This window comes from Syngnathus floridae, chromosome 9 (genome assembly GCF_059516105.1).
Source record: "Syngnathus floridae isolate MCC-2025c chromosome 9, RoL_Sflo_1.0, whole genome shotgun sequence".
NCBI lineage: Eukaryota > Metazoa > Chordata > Actinopteri > Syngnathiformes > Syngnathidae > Syngnathus > Syngnathus floridae.
Genome location: NC_142421.1, coordinates 11,759,324 through 11,781,655, shown reverse-complemented (window position 1 = coordinate 11,781,655; position 22,332 = coordinate 11,759,324). Strand labels below are relative to the sequence as shown.

Here is a 22,332-nt window from a genome sequence, read left to right as displayed (position 1 = left end):
CGTACGGCGGAGAGAACAAGCAAGGGACAAAGGTTTCATATCAGAAAATTGACAATCAAAATCAGTTCAGTCGAGATGCGGCACCTTTCACGAGCAAAACGTTTTCCTGCCAAAACGAGAGGCAAAAGGTTTCATTTGCAGCTTCTATAGCGCCGTCTTTCAAAGAGACGACGATTATCCGAGCGAGTTTGAGGCCAGTTTTGTTGGGTTTCATTGGCGTGCTGCATTGTTGCCTCGCTGAGAGGGAATATTGTGTGAGAGGAGGGGGGTGTCACAGGTCGTCGCAACAAATACATGTGCAAGGATGCACATCTCAAGAACGCGGCCCTTGTTGGAGCAAACATTCTCACGGACGTGCGCCGGGTCACGCTTGATTTCCAAACACTTTTTGGGTCTTTCAGCGTCAAACATGCGGCTGAATTTTAAATTGGGGAAATATTGTGATGGTCTCGCTTGGAGGCAAATCCAACCAATTCTGAGGTTTGAGAACCGCAAAGCTCGGCTCCGTGCTTGGATTAGTGCAGAACTGATGATGAAAAAAGGTCACTTGAGAATGTGAGTTCAATGCTGGATGAACATTCCAAGGTGTCCTGTCATGTCGCAAAACACAACCTTTCAAGACCTTGGAAATGGAACAAGCACGCTTGAAGGCCTTTAATGGGGCATCTAAGGAACTTAGGAAGGCAAGTCTGGTACCAGCAGCCTCGCCAATTGCAGCTTGCATAAAAACCTTCAATAGCATGCAATGAACTAGCATGTGGCAAAATAATTAAATAAAACATTATCATCCAAATCTAAATTTTCTTGCCGTGGAATCTATCTCCTCAGAAAACCTTAAGGGCCCACTTCAGTGGTGGAAATGTCATTGCAGTCACTCATGGACCAAAATGTTGCTGTGATGTGGCCGTGACATCTCAAATGTCCGCAAAGAAGACTCGCCTGGAAACCTGAACAAATCTCCAGACGGTCTCTGAAGAAAAAAGAAGGTATAGCCCGGCAGCAGAACGTGAGTGACCATCAGGTTTGCTGACTTGTCTCTAGGCCAGCGAGATGGGCCCAGCAGCCTTCCTGGCAGGTTCCTCTGTGACCAGACCATTCCTCTCAACTGTCAGTGGCTTTAAACTGTGGCTGTAATTTTTGCCCCATTTCATCCGAAGATTCGCGTGGCGTCCTTCAAGGGCCACAAAAGCGCTCTTGAGCACAGGCGCGCGATCGAGAAAGCTCTCGCTTGTTAATCAGATTGTTCTTGCTGCGGGCGTCCCTCGCCTCGCAACCCGGCTGAGGCTAAAAGCCTGACTTAGTCCTTGTGAATATTGCATGGCACTAATGTTTGACAGCCTGGCACAGATTGGCAACATATACCGACAGTCGTCTCCTGGGTGAGGCGTGCGATGGCGGGGGAAGGGAAGTCACAAGATGACGACGTCTGTTTGCTGACATTCTGGAGAGCCGGTAAAGGAAGCCACAAAGCCGTCGTGCTCAAAGATGTACAGTCTAAATTCCTGTTGTCATGCGACTCCTTTCAAAGTCATAGCGTCAAATTGTGTGCCACCATCTAGTGGTTGCAAGTGGAATTACACCCAAAACAAACATGAGGCAGCACAAAACGAGTTCTAAACTGTAAAAGAATGTCCTCGCTCTGCTTTACGCAAACAGTGAGCCTTGCTAGAGCTTCTCGCAAAAGCCGCCCTGATTTCTTCATATGTCAAAGTGCACAAAGTGGCACACGCTCGTGCTCCAGGGTGTCAACCAAAACGCTTCGTCTTTGGATAAACAGGACAGCGGGATCTTGACAAGGTTAATTTGGAGGCCGCCGAATCAAACAGCCACCCCCGCGTGTACGCGCGGCTGGGGGGGGTCCCTCATCAGCGCAAGGTGCACTTGTTTTACCCACACAAAATCAAGTGATTAGGTGCCGCCGAGACACCTTTGGGGGACGCCAAAACAAGACGATAAGCGTCAACAAATCACACAAGGCGGCAAATCGCGGATGCGCAAATGCCAGCACGCCGGGAAATCAGCAGCCAATCAGAATAATTTGACTGGGATGATGACAGGTCTGTCCACAGGACAATCTGAAGCCGCCGTCACCCGGAGAGCGTAGTTGTTATCGCCCCACGCACACACACGCCGGCCTGCCGCTAACATTAGCGTTTATGCATCCTCGCTTCTCGCGGCAGCTCGATTGCGGTGCTACCATTGCGCCTCCGGCGAGGCGTCAGTCAAACAGGTCGGTCGCCTTGGCCGTTTGCGTTTGGGAGAGCTAATGTATAATAGGCCCTCCGAGGGGGGAGGGGCGAGAGCCTTAATTGAGATGGACCGAGGAGGGAGGTGACACAAAGCGATGCTTCCACGAGACGAGAGTGGACTCTAGTGGATGCTGTCACTCACACACGCACACACAGAAAAAGTACAGATGGGAAAGACGTGTCACAAAATTAACATTTGATGAACGCGCTAAAGTACAACTGCTGATTTGAGGATATTTACAACGTAACAATACAGGGAGGAAAAATGAGAATGATATTTTTAAAATGTATTCACACTCACTATAAACTACATGATGATAAAATGAGGAAAGCGCCTCTTATTTTCAATTAACACATCTTGAAAAAAAATGAGTTGATTGAAAATATAAATAAATATTTTTTTAAATTTAGAATAGAATTAAAATAATTTGAAAAATTTAAAACAGATTACACACAAAACTACAACGCAAATAATAAATACAAATGTATAAATAAATGTAAATAACATGACATAAATATCAATAAAATCAAAATAAATGTATCTTAATAAACAGTGCAATGTCAAATTAAACTTACGCAACTTTCTATGGTAGCATTTTGTCCATCTTTTTATATTGCTTATAATTAATAATTAGTTGTAATTGTGCTAGCATATTTATTTATTTATTTATTTATTTATTTATTTAGCGGGTGTTTACAAATTTATGGTTCCAAAGAGCAGTATTTGTAAAGAAATTAATTCAGTCGTGTAAAAGTCACATTTATGGTGGTAAATGTTTCGAAATACATTATTTCTGGCATTTGAACGGGGGGCGGGGGGCTGACAATTAATTTCCACCGATATGCCTTGGCTGAAATAAAATCTTGCCGAGAACGCTTGCCATTTTTTGTCCTGGCAGAAAAGGCTTACGCTTTGCTCCAAGAGCACTTTGAAGCGCTAAGATGCTGTCGAGCAGGAATGTTATTGACGTTTCTACGGCAACCCGGAGCGGAGGATTATTTCGCTGCGGAAAGACAGAAAAGCAGCCACGGAGGGAGAGCCAGAGGAAGGATGACGATCAAGATGCAAGGAGAAGGTAAATGCTCCTCAATCATTCCAAGGTGAGCCACCAGTGCCAAAAGATGGCGGCAAAGCACAACTTTTGTCCAACTGAAGCTCCTCAATTGAGTCAATCGAGTGTCCAGGGAACGCTACTGAGTGAGTTTTCCAAAAGACGACTCGGACGTTTCATTTGTGGGCCAGCCGCAACGTTGCCGGTCCTGCCAGATGTTCTCCGGCCTGGCGAGTCTCTCTCAAACAAAAGCAAAGGGAGACCAAAAGCAAAAGGCGTGTTCTCTCACTTCCTGTCCCACATCAATCAAATCTACTCCCCAAATGATCATCTGTTTAAAGCAGATTATCTGAGGCAAAGCAATCTATCGAATTACAATAGCACCACTTTATCCACCTCGCCAGACATCATCCCCAGCGTGTGTGCACATGTGTGTTCCACAGAGCAATGTCCGGCACGTGTTTTGGCAAATGCGCACAAGGACACAAAAAGCAAAGCGTTGTCTCTCGTCAATAGTGTGAGCCAAATCGTTTGCGGTTGATTTTCGAGTGCCCATTTACATCATCCAATTGTCCGTTTTGTCTCCATACACAGTACATGGATGGCATAGCTATTGTTTTTAGATTGATTGATTGATTGATTGATAAAATATTTTTATTTGCAAAATATACGTATTTTTTAATATTTTTGTTATTTGTGCATTTTATTTTCTACTATATTACTTGTTTAGGTTTACTAGCTTGATGGCTTTGCACTGTGTACTACAACAAACTGAAATTTGGCCCACAAATGAAATTAACATGAGCCCCAGCCTGCTCTTCCGAGTCATCACATACGATCCATGAATCGTAATATTATTTATTCCCATTAAAATAAACAACCCACAACAAAGTGGCGAATGCGGCGTCAAGTCTCAGGTCTCAAAATGGCTTCACGTGCCGGCGCAGGTCCTCGCAGAAAAGGCCGGCAGCTAATCTTGGCTGCAACAACATGACGCGTAAAGCTAGATTAGCCGCGCTGAGACATTAAGACGCGCACGAGACGAGTGTGCGTGCGCATTCGGTGTGAACAAACGAGCTGCCTGCCTTGCGCAGACACCGACTGACGAGTAATTAAAAGAATTTCCGCCGCCGTTGCCAACACCACTTAATAATAAAAATACACAGAGCTGCCCCGCCCCCGTGTGTGTGTGCGCGCGTGTGCTCCTCAGCCGTGGGGCCTGCCATGTGCTGCAGGCACTCTCGCTGAACAATCAAAACAGCTCAATTTAGGCTTTATCTGCAGCTCAAGCATGCAAATAGCCATGCAAATAACCACACACGCACACACACACAGGAATGAGACAAAAAGGACAAAGTGACGAGAAGAAGGAGAGCAAGAGAATGAGACGGAGAAGGAAAGCGACATCAGCAGTGCGTGTGCGCAGCTGATGATGGCAGCAGTTTGGAAGGTCGGGTAAGCTCGGCAACACGACAACACATGATCAATATCTTCCGCCTCTTAAACTGACACACACACACACACACAGGCCGCCTCTTTGCCACCTAGGAATTCTGAGGCCCGGTGGTATTGACTTGGAAATCCATGACGAGAGGTCAATCAATTAAGAGCGTGCGCACATCACATAGCGAATGCATGGAGGGCGACAACGTGTGTTCAGTCGCCTTTTTCACTTCACGCTTGTTACGTTCATTAGAGGAGACTTGAAGAGCTCCAAAATGGAAGCCAGGTGAGAACCGAGTCCTGATCATGAAGTGGACGGTTAAACGGTGATGACATCACACTGCCAGTGTTGAGTCCATCTTAAGAAAACGCAAGCTATGGCCCGCCGTCTTCCTCGACATTTGGGGAGTGGCAAACGGCAGCCGCCGTGGTCACCCGAAGGCCGCACGCAGCATTGCAGTCAAAAGGGCGGCCACCGGCAATTTTTGCAAACAACTTTACAAAAAGAAAAAAAGATTTCTGAAGTCTTTTGGCGACAGAGGCCAGAAAGCACGGCAGCTGCGCATTTGGCTCTCATGTAAATTGCAATTTTCATTTCACTCGATTCCAGAGGCGGCGGCAATCTTTTGTCAAGTGCGCCCAATGTTCTCCGTAGCTCGCCTGGTGCCGCGCGACGCTCCCCATTTCATCAGCGCAGCTTGAGTCTTTTCAGCAGGACTCTGTGAGAATGTTAATAACAAGGCAAGCGCTGTGGATAACTGGGAGAGGAAGGGGGGGAGGGCTCGGGATCCCTTTTCTCATCTGCAGCAGCCGCCCGCCGCCAATGCCTTCCCTCACGTGGCTCTTGACAAACGGCGGCGAGGTGGGCAAGTTTGCCCGTTGGCCAACGAGGGCTCGGCGACAAGTGGCCGCAACAATGGCGGCGTACAGTGGTGCTCGGCTGTCAGAGGCGCAAACAATAGCTGGCCTCTATTCTCCCTTTTGGTAAACAAATCAAACGTGAGCTGGCTCTCAAAATGACACCAAGCACAAAAGGAGCCGACGCTAAAACGATTCGTTATTGTTGGGCTGTCGTTCATGTGATCATCAAGGTTACGATACCGAGTCCTTGTCGGAATAATGGAACCAAGTAAACAGCACAAAGCGCAATATTGTTTAATTTTTATTGGAACCAAATACACACCGTCCTTGGGTTACCGAGTTAATGTCGATCTATTTGCCAATCCACAAATTTGGGAGGAAAGGAACCTCTGCGCAATTAAAACAACGAGGCACTGAGTTGTTGGGAGAATTGTTTGATTTGGAATGTTTTTGTTTCCTAAACACCGACTTTCTGTAGTCTTGCAAAAGCAAGTACAAAACGTCTTCAAAGCGCCCCATCTTTGGAGTTGACTAATCCACGCCGAGGGATACACATTAGCACACATGAAGGCGCGCACAAGCCAGTAGAACACGCAAATACACACAGGCGCGCGCACACAGGCGCACACACACACACAATGGCTGCACAAGGCGGGTTGGATGACGGCTTCCTAACAATAGGCAGCGGGCGGAGCAGGCAGGCCGGCTATCTGCCTGTCACACAGCCGCTCAGGAGCCTGTCACCACCAATACATGCAAGCCGCGCCACCCAAAAATGATTACACACACACACACACACACACACACACACACACACACACACACACAGACACACAAACAGAAGTCATTGTGAGCGCTGCCATTTATGTGAAGAGTGCTCCGTTTTGCAGACTGTGAGTGGAAGTGAATTTGCTTTTTTTCAGTCGAGTGCAAGTCAGCTTGGATTAAACAACACTTGATGGCTTATCACAGGCCGTGTGTGTGTGTGTGTGTGTGTGTGTGTGTGTGTGTGTGTGTGTGTGTGTGTGTGTGTGTGTGTGCACTTGTTTTTATTAGTATGGGGGGTCCGAAGACAGGGAGCCCACCAACAAAGTGGGGCCCTGTGTCGTTGTGGGGTCCAAAATCCTGGACCCCACTCGGGAAACCACTCTAAAACAGCTTGAAATGCTCTAACAACATGCCTCACGAATTTTTTTCACTTACCCCACATGGTCGCAATGTTGAGAAATGTGTGTGTGAAGTGTGTGTGCTCAGTAGCGTCCCCCCGACCATGGCAAGTGGTATTGCAAGTATACACACTACCGGAAGTGTGTATGATTCAACCAATCAGGGCACCTCGTGATCCGAGTGTTGATTAAGAAAATAAAATGCTATTTCCTGTAGATTTAAACCAGGTAATTATTATTTTAGTAACCATAGCAGCTAAAATAATAGTGTAAACATAAAATTCCTGCATTACAATTGCAATTTATCTACATGTTATTTAATATTCATGACACTTGTTTGCTTTATAAAAATACGCTCATTCTATTAGGCTTATTTTAAAAACTGTCTCGTGCATTTTTCATGTTCTAAACATAAAAATAAAGGTATAAATAAATAGTAATTTATTCTTTACCATCAGTTTACATATTAGTTTAATCAGCAGGTATTGCATGTGTTAGCTTCATGCGGCTAAAACCGCCGGCTTAACGGCACTTCGCTACGTGTGACGGCGCAAGGCTGAGACTGCTCCGCGACGAAGACACGCTGCTCCTATCGAAACACAACATACACGGTGAGTAAATCAACTGCATGTAAATACTAAGTACATGAAACTGATGTAGAAATGCTTTTTGTCCAGACCCCGAGGGGTTTATATGCAATGATTATGGCTTCGGATTCGGTATATTGCCACTCGGATGGCGTAACGTTTTCCCCTCAGAAAGTCCGGCTTTTTAACTTGTCATTCATCTTAGCTTACAGTTGCTTTAAAAACAATGGTGTAAAAGAGAACGACAGCATGTATAATTGCTCAGTGTTATATTCAGGGTGATTTCGATGTGCTAATGTTTCATAGTTGCTAACCCCAGAACCGGACTCTGGCCGTAATTGCCGAAACCTCTTCAAAACTCGTTAAACACGTGGTAAAGCTCAGTGTTATGATATATCTGCATGTCTTCTGTATGTCTCGGTGGTTTTCTATCATGTAAGAATGCTTTCTTTAGATAACACAAGCATTCTGACGCAAATAAAACTATCCGGAAATTAGCTAATTAGCTAGCGCTAATCAGGATGCTACGTTCACTTTTCAAACAGAAACATAATAAAAACGAGTTGGTAGCTCCTGTAAAGTATGAGTTATACTGGTAAAACTATTGAAATAACTTTTCTTTGGATGCAGCACCGCTGCTGTGCTGTGTTGGCCATGTTAGTTTTTTAAAAATAGGTAGTTATAGTTACAAGTTATTCTCATTTAAGGTATTTGAGTTACTATCTAGTTACTGCATTATAAAAGTAATGATACATGTGCCTACTTTGCTGGTTTTTGTAATATGTTTTCCTGTGCACTCTTGCCTGCTGACAGACATGTCTTGACATGCCTACACGTGACTCAGCAGGATGTCAGCGTTATGTCGTGCATATTTTTGTCCAGCTTTTGGGTTTGTAAGAATTCAGTTCACAACACACATTGACTCAAGGAAGAGCTGAAAGTAGAAGAGTGACCACGTAGAGACAGAAATAGCTCATGACATTACTTGTTGTTATTGAGATAATAAAATTAGCTGTGAACATGTAGAATTACTACATGCTGTGATCTTTGGGGGGGTCTAGGGAGGTCTTGTTGGTGGGGTGGAGTACCCCAATTGAATAATAATGGGGTAAATGGTGCTTTTGCACTATTTAGTGTCTGTACATCTAGTTTTCAGTCTGTGTGCATTCTACACACCTACCCACTTAGGCAGGGGTGTCCAAGTCCAGTCCTCGAGGGCCGCATTCCTCCATGTTTTCCGAGTTTCCCCTCGTTAAACACACCTGTGCAGGAGCCTGATCATTGAATCAGGTGTGTTTAACGAGGGAAACTTGGAAAACATGGAGGAATGCGGCCCTCGAGGACTGGACTTGGACACCCCTGCACTTAGGTAAAGGGCTGTTTCAGTCCTTTTTTGGATCTGGTTGGAACTGTGACTAGTTAGAAGAAACAAAGCTCAGCTTCAAACCGACAAACATTTTCATTAATATATCAGTATTTTCTGAAAAAGATTATAGAAAAATATTCTTTCTTTAATCACTCTTGTTCTGTTAGTTCTCAGGCCAGGCTTATTCCTTCAGTCTTTATACAGTGGATGATTACAAATCTTTTAAAATTAATATAGAGTGCTTGTTAAAGTACTCTCTGCCATGTTTTGAATTATTTTTTAGAGACAGAAATGTCCAAAAGGAAAGCAAGAAAAAAGCCTGCTGATGAAGCAACCTTTTACATTCAATCCTCAAAGGACAAACCTGGACTAGTGGAAAGATTTATTGATGATCAAAAAGGTAATAAACTCATTTTTAGACCATTTATCCATTAAGTATATATGTTTATTTATTTTATAAAATGACACAAACAACAATCAAATTCAGATTGGTTGTTGTATTTCTGTTTCTAAGCGAGAACTTAGTATTAAAATTGTAAGATAACACCACAATTATTTGGTTAAAGGTGTATCTTAAAGAAATATTTTCTCATAACCAATGGTTTTATATAAAATGTCCTTGCAGGAAGAGGCGTGTGTGCTACCCAGCCCTTTGAACAAGGAGATTTCATCTTAGAATACAGGGGTCAACTTCTGTCGGCAGAAAAATGCCAAACAACCAAGTACTCTGAAAAGGAGAGTACATTTTTCTTTGACTTTGAATGGCAGAATCATGACTGGTGGTATGTATATCCAAATATTTTCTATACAAGAATTATGAATTCTAGAAAGAGACTGGAATAAAATACCCTATATTAGTGAGTCACTCAGAAGCAATATTTCAATAACTCATCAGGATTGTGGAATTAACAATTTTTTTATTTAGTGCTTTGACGTTCAAAAAGACATTTCCATCTCAACTTTTCTTTTGAAATGTTGCAAGTTTTTATTTCTGTAAGCTAACTTTTATTTTACTAAAAGACTAGTTATATGATACAAAATGTTTGATTTCTTGTTTTTCTTTCCTAGTATTGATGCATCAATCTCTTTTACTTGAATTACTCTCAGGCTTCTGTTGATGATGCGCTGCTTGAACCAGCCAGAACTTTGCAGGACTCTTACCCTGATGATAGCATCAAACAGGATACCAGCCTACAGGTAACATTCATTTAGACTTTGTTGTACCTTAAACAGCATTCAGCCAACCGTTGGATTGCATGGTTTTTGTGGTTCTACTCATGGAGCCCAAACGAACCAGTGGCACACACACCGATAGATGGATTGTTGAAACATGCGTCCATGGGGGTCTAACCAAGCCAATCATTCACACACACTTAACAGATTTCTGATGGATACTTGTGGGGCCCTCCTTATGGATCTAAGGTTGTTTTGGTTATTCCAACCAAGATAATCATTCACACACATATAACAGATTTCCTAAATATGGCTACTTGTGGGGCCCTCCGTATGGATCGAAGGTTGTCTCATGTTTTTAGATCATACTTTTGGTTACGGACATTATGGAGGCTGATTATATTACAGCTATAGTTCCACACATCCTCAACAGCTAAATGGCTGAAGTGTCATGCTTAATGATGCTCCACTACATCCATAAAGATGCTGTTAGAGGACCTGATTAGACATCCAGAACTGACTGGAACACTTTAGTTAGAAGGGCTTGTTTGGTTTTGGGGACTAACTTCACATGATTAACTATACAGGTCTTGAGTCTGTCATTTGTGGCGTCTGTATGATGTTGGTAAGTTATTTGTGGTTTTAATTCCAGGTGACAGGCTCTCAGGCTGTTGATGGTGCGCTGCTTGAACCAGCCAGAACTTGGCAGGACTCTTACCCTTATGATAGGATCAAACAAGATGGCAGCCTACAGGTAACATTCAGTTAGACTTTGTTGTAAGAAATAAACTTTGTAGACCTTTTCTTGTTCTCTTAGTTTACAACTTTTAGTTGGAAAGCTGTTCATTAGTCAGAAGGTACCTTAAACAGCATTCAGCCAACCATTGGATCGCATGGTTTTTGTGGTTCTCCTCATGGAGCCCAAACGAACCAGTGGCACAAACACTTATTGATGGATTTTTGAAACATGCGTCCATGGGGGTCTAACCAAGCCAATCATGCACACACACATAACAGATTTCTGATGGCTACTTGTGGGGCCCTCCGTATGGATCTAAAGTTGTCTTGGTTATTCCAACCAAGCCAATCATTCACACACACATAATAACAGATTTCTGATGGCTACTTGTGGGGCCCTCCGTATGGATCAAAGGTTGTCTCATGTTTTTAGATCATATTTTGGTTATGGACATTATAGAGGCTGATTATATTACAGCTATAGTTCCACACATCCTCAACAGCTAAACAGCTAAAGTGTCATGCTGAAGGATGCTCCACTACATCCATAAAGATGCTGTTATAGGACCTGATTAGACATCCAGAACTGACTGGAACACTTTAGTTAGAAAAGCTTGTTTGGTTTTGGGGACTAACTTCACATGATTTCACTCTACAGGTCTTGAGTCTGTCATTTGTGGTGTCTGTATGATGTTGGTAAGTTATTTGTGGTTTTAATTCCAGGTGACAGGCTCTCAGGCTCCTGTTGACGGTGCGCTGCCTGAACCAGCCAGAACTTGGCAGGACTTTGACCCTGATGATAACATCAAACAAGATGCCAGCCAACAGGTAACATTCAGTTAGACTTTGTTGTAAGAACTAAACTTTGTAGACCTTTTCTTGTTCTCTTAGTTTACAGCTTTTAGTTGGAAAGCTGTTCTTTAGTCAGAAGGTACCTTAAACAGCATTCAGCCAACCATTGGATCACACGGTTTTAGTGGTTCTCCTCATAGAGCCCAAACGAACCAGTGGCACACACACCTATAGATGGCTTGTTGAAACATGCGCCCATGGGTGTCCAACCAAGCCAATCATTCACACACACATAACAGATTTCTGATGGCTACTTGTGAGGCCCTCCGTATGGATCTAAAGTTGTCTTGGTTATTCCAACCAAGCCAATCATTCACACACACATAATAACAGATTTCTGATGGCTACTTGTGGGGCCCTCCGTATGGATCGAAGGTTGTCTCATGTTTTTAGATCATGTTTTGGTTATGGACATTATAGAGGCTGATTATATTACAGCTATAGTTCCACACATCCTCAACAGCTAAACGGCTAAAGTGTCATGCTGAAGGATGCTCCACTACATCCATAAAGATGCTGTTATAGGACCTGATTAGACATCCAGAACTGACTGGAACACTTTAGTTAGAAAAGCTTGTTTGGTTTTGAGGACTAACTTCACATGATTTCACTCTACAGGTCTTGAGTTTGTCATTTGTGGTGTCTGTATGATGTTGGTAAGTTATTTGTGGTTTTAATTCCAGGTGACAGGCTCTCAGGCTCCTGTTGACGGTGCGCTGCCTGAACCAGCCAGAACTTGGCAGGACTTTGACCCTGATGATAACATCAAACAAGATGCCAGCCAACAGGTAACATTCAGTTAGACTTTGTTGTAAGAACTAAACTTTGTAGACCTTTTCTTGTTCTCTTAGTTTACAGCTTTTAGTTGGAAAGCTGTTCTTTAGTCAGAAGGTACCTTAAACAGCATTCAGCCAACCATTGGATCACACGGTTTTAGTGGTTCTCCTCATAGAGCCCAAACGAACCAGTGGCACACACACCTATAGATGGCTTGTTGAAACATGCGCCCATGGGTGTCCAACCAAGCCAATCATTCACACACACGTAACAGATTTCTGATGGCTACTTGTGAGGCCCTCCGTATGGATCTAAAGTTGTCTTGGTTATTCCAACCAAGCCAATCATTCACACACACATAATAACAGATTTCTGATGGCTACTTGTGGGGCCCTCCGTATGGATCGAAGGTTGTCTCATGTTTTTAGATCATATTTTGGTTATGGACATTATGGAGGCTGATTATATTACAGCTATAGTTCCACACATCCTCAACAGCTAAAAGGCTGAAGTGTCATGCTTAATGATGCTCCACTACATCCATAAAGATGCTGTTATAGGACCTGATTAGACATCCAGAACTGACTGGAACACTTTAGTTAGAAAAGCTTGTTTGGTTTTGGGGACTAACTTCACATGATTTAACTCTACAGGTCTTGAGTCTGTCATTTGTGGTGTCTGTATGATGTTGGTAAGTCATTTGTGGTTTTAATTCCAGGTGACAGGCTCTCAGGCTCCTGTTGACGGTGCGCTGCCTGAACCAGGCAGAACTTGGCAGGACTCTGACCCTGATGATAACATCAAACAAGATGCCAGCCAACAGGTAACATTCAGTTAGACTTTGTTGTAAGAAATAAACTTTGTAGACCTTTTCTTGTTCTCTTAGTTTACAGCTTTTAGTTGGAAAGCTGTTCTTTAGTCAGAAGGTACCTTAAACAGCATTCAGCCAACCATTGGATCGCACGGTTTTAGTGGTTCTCCTCATAGAGCCCAAACGAAACAGTGGCACACACACCCATAGATGGATTGTTGAAACATGCGCCCATGGGTGTCCAACCAAGCCAATCATTCACACACACGTAACAGATTTCTGATGGCTACTTGTGGGGCCCTCCGTATGGATCTAAAGTTGTCTTGGTTATTCCAACAAAGCCAATCATTCACACACACATAATAACAGATTTCTGATGGCTACTTGTGGGGCCCTCCGTATGGATCGAAGGTTGTCTCATGTTTTTAGATCATATTTTGATTATGGACATCATGGAGGCTGATTATATTACAGCTATAGTTCCACACATCCTCAACAGTTAAACGGCTAAAGTGTCATGCTGAAGGATGCTCCACTACATCCATAAAGATGCTGTTATAGGACCTTATTAGACATCCAGAACTGACTGGAACACTTTAGTTAGAAAAGCTTGTTTGGTTTGGGGGACTAACTTCACATGATTTAACTCTACAGGTCTTGAGTCTGTCATTTGTGGTGTCTATATGATGTTGGTAAGTTATTTGTGGTTTTAATTCCAGGTGACAGGCTCTCAGGCTCCTGTTGACGGTGCGCTGCCTGAACCAGGCAGAACTTGGCAGGACTCTGACCCTGATGATAACATCAAACAAGATGCCAGCCAACAGGTAACATTCAGTTAGACTTTGTTGTAAGAAATAAACTTCGTAGACCTTTTCTTGTTCTTTTAGTTGGAAAGCTGTTCTTTAGTCAGAAGGTACCTTAAACAGCATTCAGCCAACCATTGGATCACACGGTTTTAGTGGTTCTCCTCATAGAGCCCAAACGAACCAGTGGCACACACACCTATAGATGGCTTGTTGAAACATGCGCCCATGGGTGTCCAACCAAGCCAATCATTCACACACACATAACAGATTTCTGATGGCTACTTGTGAGGCCCTCCGTATGGATCTAAAGTTGTCTTGGTTATTCCAACCAAGCCAATCATTCACACACACATAATAACAGATTTCTGATGGCTACTTGTGGGGCCCTCCGTATGGATCGAAGGTTGTCTCATGTTTTTAGATCATATTTTGATTATGGACATTATGGAGGCTGATTTATATTACAGCTATAGTTCCACACATCCTCAACAGTTAAACGGCTAAAGTGTCATGCTGAAGGATGCTCCACTACATCCATAAAGATGCTGTTATAGGACCTGATTAGACATCCAGAACTGACTGGAACACTTTAGTTAGAAAAGCTTGTTTGGTTTTGGGGACTAACTTCACATGATTTAACTCTACAGGTCTTGAGTCTGTCATTTGTGGTGTCTGTATGATGTTGGTAAGTTATTTGTGGTTTTAATTCCAGGTGACAGGCTCTCAGGCTCCTGTTGACGGTGCGCTGCCTGAACCAGCCAGAACTTGGCAGGACTTTGACCCTGATGATAACATCAAACAAGATGCCAGCCAACAGGTAACATTCAGTTAGACTTTGTTGTAAGAAATAAACTTTGTAGACCTTTTCTTGTTCTCTTAGTTTACAGCTTTTAGTTGGAAAGCTGTTCTTTAGTCAGAAGGTACCTTAAACAGCATTCAGCCAACCATTGGATCACACGGTTTTAGTGGTTCTCCTCATAGAGCCCAAACGAACCAGTGGCACACACACCTATAGATGGCTTGTTGAAACATGCGCCCATGGGTGTCCAACCAAGCCAATCATTCACACACACATAACAGATTTCTGATGGCTACTTGTGAGGCCCTCCGTATGGATCTAAAGTTGTCTTGGTTATTCCAACCAAGCCAATCATTCACACACACATAATAACAGATTTCTGATGGCTACTTGTGGGGCCCTCCGTATGGATCGAAGGTTGTCTCATGTTTTTAGATCATATTTTGATTATGGACATTATGGAGGCTGATTTATATTACAGCTATAGTTCCACACATCCTCAACAGTTAAACGGCTAAAGTGTCATGCTGAAGGATGCTCCACTACATCCATAAAGATGCTGTTATAGGACCTGATTAGACATCCAGAACTGACTGGAACACTTTAGTTAGAAAAGCTTGTTTGGTTTTGGGGACTAACTTCACATGATTTAACTCTACAGGTCTTGAGTCTGTCATTTGTGGTGTCTGTATGATGTTGGTAAGTTATTTGTGGTTTTAATTCCAGGTGACAGGCTCTCAGGCTCCTGTTGACGGTGCGCTGCCTGAACCAGGCAGAACTTGGCAGGACTCTGACCCTGATGATAACATCAAACAAGATGCCAGCCAACAGGTAACATTCAGTTAGACTTTGTTGTAAGAAATAAACTTTGTAGACCTTTTCTTGTTCTCTTAGTTTACAGCTTTTAGTTGGAAAGCTGTTCTTTAGTCAGAAGGTACCTTAAACAGCATTCAGCCAACCATTGGATCACACGGTTTTAGTGGTTCTCCTCATAGAGCCCAAACGAACCAGTGGCACACACACCCATAGATGGATTGTTGAAACATGCGCCCATGGGTGTCCAACCAAGCCAATCATTCACACACACATAACAGATTTCTGATGGCTACTTGTGGGGCCCTCCGTATGGATCTAAAGTTGTCTTGGTTATTCCAACCAAGCCAATCATTCACACACACATAATAGATTTCTGATGGCTACTTGTGGGGCCCTCCGTATGGATCGAAGGTTGTCTCATGTTTTTAGATCATATTTTGGTTATGGACATTATGGAGGCTGATTATATTACAGCTATAGTTCCACACATCCTCAACAGCTAAACAGCTAAAGTGTCATGCTGAAGGATGCTCCACTACATCCATAAAGATGCTGTTATAGGACCTTATTAGACATCCAGAACTGACTGGAACACTTTAGTTAGAAAAGCTTGTTTGGTTTTGGGGACTAACTTCACATGATTTAACTCTACAGGTCTTCAGTCTGTCATTTGTGGTGTCTGTATGATGTTGGTAAGTTATTTGTGGTTTTAATTCCAGGTGACAGGCTCTCAGGCTCCTGTTGACGGTGCGCTGCCTGAACCAGCCAGAACTTGGCAGGACTCTGACCCTAATGATAACATCAAACAAGATGCCAGCCAACAGGTAACATTCAGTTAGACTTTGTTGTAAGAAATAAACTTCGTAGACCTTTTCTTGTTCTTTTAGTTGGAAAGCTGTTCTTTAGTCAGAAGGTACCTTAAACAGCATTCAGGCAACCATTGGATCACACGGTTTTAGTGGTTCTCCTCATAGAGCCCAAACGAACCAGTGGCACACACGCCCATAGATGGATTGTTGAAACATGCGCCCATGGGTGTCCAACCAAGCCAATCATTCTCACACACACATAACAGATTTCTGATGGCTACTTGTGGGGCCCTCCGTATGGATCTAAAGTTGTCTTGGTTATTCCAACCAAGCCAATCATTCACACACACATAATAACAGATTTCTGATGGCTACTTGTGGGGCCCTCCGTATGGATCGAAGGTTGTCTCATGTTTTTAGATCATATTTTGGTTATGGACATTATGGAGGCTGATTATATTACAGCTATAGTTCCACACATCCTCAACAGCTAAATGGCTGAAGTGTCATGCTTAATGATGCTCCACTACATCCATAAAGATGCTGTCATAGGACCTGATTAGACATCCAGTACTGACTGGAACACTTTAGTTAGAAAAGCTTGTTTGGTTTTGGGGACTAACTTCACATGATTTAACTCTACAGGTCTTGAGTCTGTCATTTGTGGTGTCTGTATGATGTTGGTAAGTTATTTGTGGTTTTAATTCCAGGTGACAGGCTCTCAGGCTCCTGTTGATGGTGTGCTGCCTGAACCAGCCAGAACTTGGCAGGACTCTGACCCTGATGATAACATCAAACAAGATGCCAGCCAACAGGTACCATTCAGTTAAACTTTGTTGTAAGAAATAAACTTTGTAGACCTTTTCTTGTTCTCTTAGTTTACAGCTTTTATTTGGAAAGCTGTTCATTAGTCAGAAGGTACCTTAAACAGCATTCAGCCAACCATTGGATCACACGGTTTTAGTGGTTCTCCTCATAGGGCCCAAACGAACCAGTGGCACACACACTTATAGATGGATTGTTGAAACATGCGTCCATGGGGGTCCAACCAAGCCAATCATTCAAACACACACATAATAGATTTCTTAAATATGGCTACTTATGCGGCCCTCCGTATGGATTTAAGGTTGTCATGGTTATTCCAACAAAGCCAATCATTCACACACACATAACAGATTTCTGAAATATGGTTTCTTGTGGCTTCTTTGTTGTAAATTTTGGAGCCTTTTCCATGTTTTATATGTAAAATTTCCTGTGCATTGAATGTGATATAAGGTTTTGGCATATTTCAGAGGATGTGTACAGCACCGGTCATCTACCAGTTAAGATATTGGACAGAAATTTTAATTATTTTGAGCAAAGAAATTCTAGTCTTTATATTAATACAGCATATAAGAGTAGCTTGCAGAAACTAACAACACATTTCTTTTAATTCCCTCCATAGAGCTATCAATTATCAAAGGAGTTTCTCAAAGTGGACTACTCAGACAGTGATGATACTGACAATGATTCCCAAAAGGACTGCTCTGTACCTCTGCAAATCAATCTGCTCAAAACAAGAGTATATTAAATTTGACCAGGCATTCTTATACAGGTGCAGTTAATTTTTGTTTTAGAATATTGCTATACTGTATGTATTTTTTCTGTACTTTAAAATCATCATTTCAGATGGGCTGATCCCAGAAGTCATAGAAGTGACCTCTTGTACCTCCGCATCTCGTGGCCCAAGTAATGAAAAGTCTGCCAAAAAGAGAGGTGAGTTGAGAGTAATCCTTTTCAATATATAACTTTATCACAGTTGCTTTTAAATTGCCCAATTGTTACTACTGTATCAGTATCTAATTATCCTCACATATGCTGCTTACTAAGATTTAGATGACCCAAGCAAGATATATTAAACACCACTTGACTTTTTTTCTTAGACATGTAAGGTCTAAACTTTTGAATTTTGTTATAAAATGAAAATTGACCCATCCTTTCTTATGTGAGCTACAGGTCATTGCTAACCTTGATTATATGTGAGATGTTTGTTTACATCTATTTTTAAATAGGGGTAATGTATACATGACACATTTAATTTTTTACACACTATATATTTCCAAATTTACTTTTATCATCTTTGTTTGTCTATGTGTAGCACGTTATCAAAGCAAATTCCCCATACATGTAAAACACTGTCTGAAAAAAGTTTTTCACAGATTTTTATTTTTTATTTTCCCTGATTTTGCAACAACTTGTATCTGTTCTTAATGGTTTTGTCAGAGAAATGGTGCATCCCAATGTGCTGCCATGGTGGAGTTTGACTGCCTGTGCAACCTCTGTAGGGTCCAGGAATTGCTTCATCTACCAGCAGTGACATTCTGATCAAATGCAAAACTGCTTAAAAGTAGTCAAGAAAATGAGAGACCTCTTTCCCCCACCACCAAAACTGGGGCCATTCTAATGTTACCCTTTTGTGCATCTATTTTTAATTTTGTTAATATCAAAACAGCTGACACTGAAGACCACCTAGCAACTTAAATGACCGGATTAATATCTCAGATATTAACTGATTTACTTATGTCTATTGTAGGCTCATCACTGTTGACAAAGATAGTTGACGTTATAAAATATCTCATTTAAATTATATTGTCGGATAATTGTACATAAAGTGAATGTATTCTTTATGCAATTTTGTTCTAATTAAATTGTAAACTAAAAAGTGCTCTTCTTATGCCCTTAGGTAACGGAAAAGTTGTGAAAAGAAGCTGGACCCCAGAGGAATGTGCTGCAGTAAATAAACATTCAAGGAAGTATATATTGACAAATCAGGTTCCTGGTAAGCTTGACTGCGAGAAATGCATTGCTGCAGAACCACAAACACTGAGCTGTTAAGTACTTTGTCAAAAAGAGAATAACCACCATGAGGAGAAAATATGAGTGAAACAGCTTCCCTTAACAGAGATAGAAACACATGGCTGGTTCTGTTTCACCATTTGTTCACTATTTGTTTGTGATTTTTTTTTTATGCTCCACTTCTCCTGTTCATAAATGTTAGATTAAATAAGTTCCTTTATTCATTGGCTACATTTGTAATGTGTCCATTTAAAATTTTGACTCAAGACAATTATTACTTGTAAATCCTGTGTACTTTATAGTTAGCTAAAATGCAGAATTTAAATATTATTTTAAAATGTACCAATATGACTGAACAAATTGAAGAATATTAAGACTGTGACCAAGGAAAATGGACCAGAATCTGAATAAAGACTTTAGAATGTATTTTAGAATGCACATTTCAATGTATATCTAGTATATTTAGCCAGATGAAAGTATTCACACTAACAAAATTTTTAGGTTTTCTGAAATGATCAAGTCCACACAAATGCATGTTTGGGTTAGATTAGGGTTGGGGTTTAACTTGATAGATCCTCTTTATAAAGGCAGACCTAACAAGTCTTAAATCTTAACAGCAAGCTCTATAACTGGCTAAAAAAATGTGTGTATAGGTGGACCTCTTAAGGTTGAAATATTAAAAGCGAGCCCCATAACTGACTAAAAATCTTATGTGTGTAAATGTGGACCCCGCAAAGCCGGAATGTTAGAAACAGGCCCCTCATGTGACTGAAAAACTGACATGAAAAAAAAAGTTTCGAATTGTGTTCATTGAAAGTGATTTTTAATATCAAGATTTTTTTTGGGACTTGCCTGATTTTTTTCATAGTTCTTGGACCACTAGAAAGGGTGGACCCCACTACTCAGTAAAGTACTTTGGGTCCTGCAGAGGGAGGTTAACAAGGATGTGTGTGTGTGCGTGTGTGTGTGTGTGTGTGCGCGTGTGTGTGCGCGTGTGTGTGCGTGTGCATGTGTGGGGCGATGTGGCGATGTGATGATGCCCACAGGCGCCTGGGCGCAACTGCGGCAAAGGCGTAGACAGAGCGCTTCTTTCGCCGCTGTCAGGGCCCATCTCACTCTCACTATTCCATTCAAGGTGTCCTCCTGTGCTCGCTCACTCGTCCTCTTTCACTTTGCTTCCGTCTGCACTTTGTGATGGCGACTATCGCGTCCTCCTTCAGCCCGCCTCGTTCTTTTGGACCAGATATTTGACTTTGGTTGGGTTAGGGGCTGTTAGTCGGGCTTCAACTGTATACATTAATTGTACTGTTTTCAGTTGTAGCTGTACATACGTATATAATAGTACAATGTTCAATAATAGTACATATATAAAGTGGTGCATATACAAAATTGCATTGCATTGTTTTGAATTAATCTGTCACACGAGAAGTGTCCACCCCCCCAAAACTTTTTAAAAATTCTTACAGAACATATAGAAAATAACCAGATTTAAGGGAGTTCGCTCTCCCCTCCCAAGAACTGCCACTTTGTCACAGACCAATAAAGAATCATAATCCTTCAAATCCAATAAATCACAATGACGTTGTTGGACAGGTATCATCTGACTATGCTCAAAAAGAGGCAGAGACAACACCACCTTCTGGCAAATACATGCTGCTTCTGCAGCAAAATACAAGTGTAGATGGAGGCCAATATATTAGGGACGCTTCAATCCATGGCAGAGAACTGAAGAAGGTTTGACTGCAGCGTCAGCGCAGACAAAGACGGCTGAACAGACAAAGCCCGTCGCCGCACAACAAAAGATGGCAACATGTAAGCGGGATTCTTTCACATCACGTTGGTTGAGTCCAAACACCACCCGCGGCTTTGTTAGCGACACATTCCTTCATGTTATTATATTGCCATTGTTTCGCTGCGCTCTGGGGACTCGTTTTTTTTTTTCTTAAATACAGTACTCGATAAATCCAGTAAAACAAAGACTGCGTTGTGTGGCTAATTAGCCGTCTAATGAGGGAATCACAGAAAATAAAGATAGGAGCATTGTTGGGGCCTGCTGACGAGCACCTTTGGATAGTTTCTTAAGCTGTAATTACTCGATGGCTCCAATTAAATTGCTACTCGCTTTTATGTTGGGCTCAGCAAAGCAACACAATGGGAGTCGCCCGCTGCCGTTTTCTCCCCTCATATCTTGACATAACAATCTGCCGGGATTATTTTGATGAGGTTCTTTTTTTTTTCCCAGATGTCAAAATTGATGGAAAAACTCCACTTTGAGAAACCTGAATATTTATGTTCTGCAGTGCACACGGCAACATGTGTCCGGTGTCTTCCCGCTTTAGTTTCATGCTCAATTGCACGCCTGCGTACACCCCCCCACAGGACACTGGGCCATATGGGACAACCATGTCCATATACACCGAACATGACTTTGTTAAAAGAGCTCGGAACCGAGGCCAGCGCTAAGTAGGCCAGTGTGGCTCTGGCTGAACTTTGAAGCTCGACGAATCAAAACAAACGAATAGGAACGAATACGGAAGAGATGGATATGGTGAGATAGCAGTCGTTGATCAACTGTAATAATTAGCTGGCCGTGTATGAGTGTGTGTGCGTGTGCCCTGGTGTGGCTAATGGTCCCTGGAGGCAGGCCAAGGTCCATCAGCAAACAGCAGGCATTAGTGCCCTGCCAGAGTATCGATGGAGCGACTGGGCTCGACAGTCCCCCCGCTGCCGCCGAGCAGCATGGGCATATGCGCAATAGCTGTGTGTATGTATGTCCGTGTGTCCGTTTGAGTAAGGATTGTGCACAAAGTGGCGAATACATATATAAAAATAAAGAAAAACACAGAACAATATCAAATTTAGCTTGGAGAGACAGTTTGCGTTACCTCTGACCCCAGGTTGCGCGACTTGTGGGACAAACTAGCGTGTGTGTGCGTGCGTGCGTGTGTGCGTGTGTGTGTATGTGTATGTGGCTGGGTAGGGGTGTGGGGCCACGTGTGAAGGATAGCACGTCTGTCATCGATCTCACACACACCAGGCTAGCACTTAACACTTGGACTGTAGCGACTAATATACTCACACCCACCATTACAGGCCCACTGGAGGCACAGTGTGTGCGTGTGCATGTGTGTGTGCGTGTGTGCGTGTGTTGGCTACTAGCAGAGGCATGTCGCTGCTGTTCAGACAGACAGA

At 42.5% G+C, this 22,332-nt stretch overlaps 1 protein-coding gene and 2 long non-coding RNA genes across 5 annotated transcripts in view; 2 read left to right on the top strand and 1 right to left on the bottom strand.

The window, feature by feature from the left end:
* camkmt (calmodulin-lysine N-methyltransferase) overlaps positions 1-22,332 on the bottom strand; it is a 62,307-nt gene that overhangs the window by 32,930 nt on the left and 7,045 nt on the right. The window lies entirely within an intron of this gene.
* On the top strand, positions 6,601-13,000 carry LOC148393528 (uncharacterized). 2 transcript variants are annotated; one of them, XR_015860561.1, is made up of 6 exons: positions 6,601-7,382; positions 9,008-9,124; positions 9,350-9,506; positions 9,832-9,921; positions 10,550-10,651; positions 12,983-13,000. It is a non-coding gene; the product is annotated as an uncharacterized LOC148393528 (long non-coding RNA). The 2 variants fall into 2 exon arrangements; XR_015860560.1 differs by lacking the exon at positions 12,983-13,000 and adding an exon at positions 11,359-11,462.
* LOC148393527 (uncharacterized) lies at positions 17,013-19,566 on the top strand. Of its 2 annotated transcripts, none has more exons than XR_015860565.1 (4): positions 17,013-17,120; positions 17,750-17,866; positions 17,974-18,060; positions 19,028-19,566. It is a non-coding gene; the product is annotated as an uncharacterized LOC148393527 (long non-coding RNA). The 2 variants fall into 2 exon arrangements; XR_015860564.1 differs by having other exon boundaries at positions 17,750-17,899.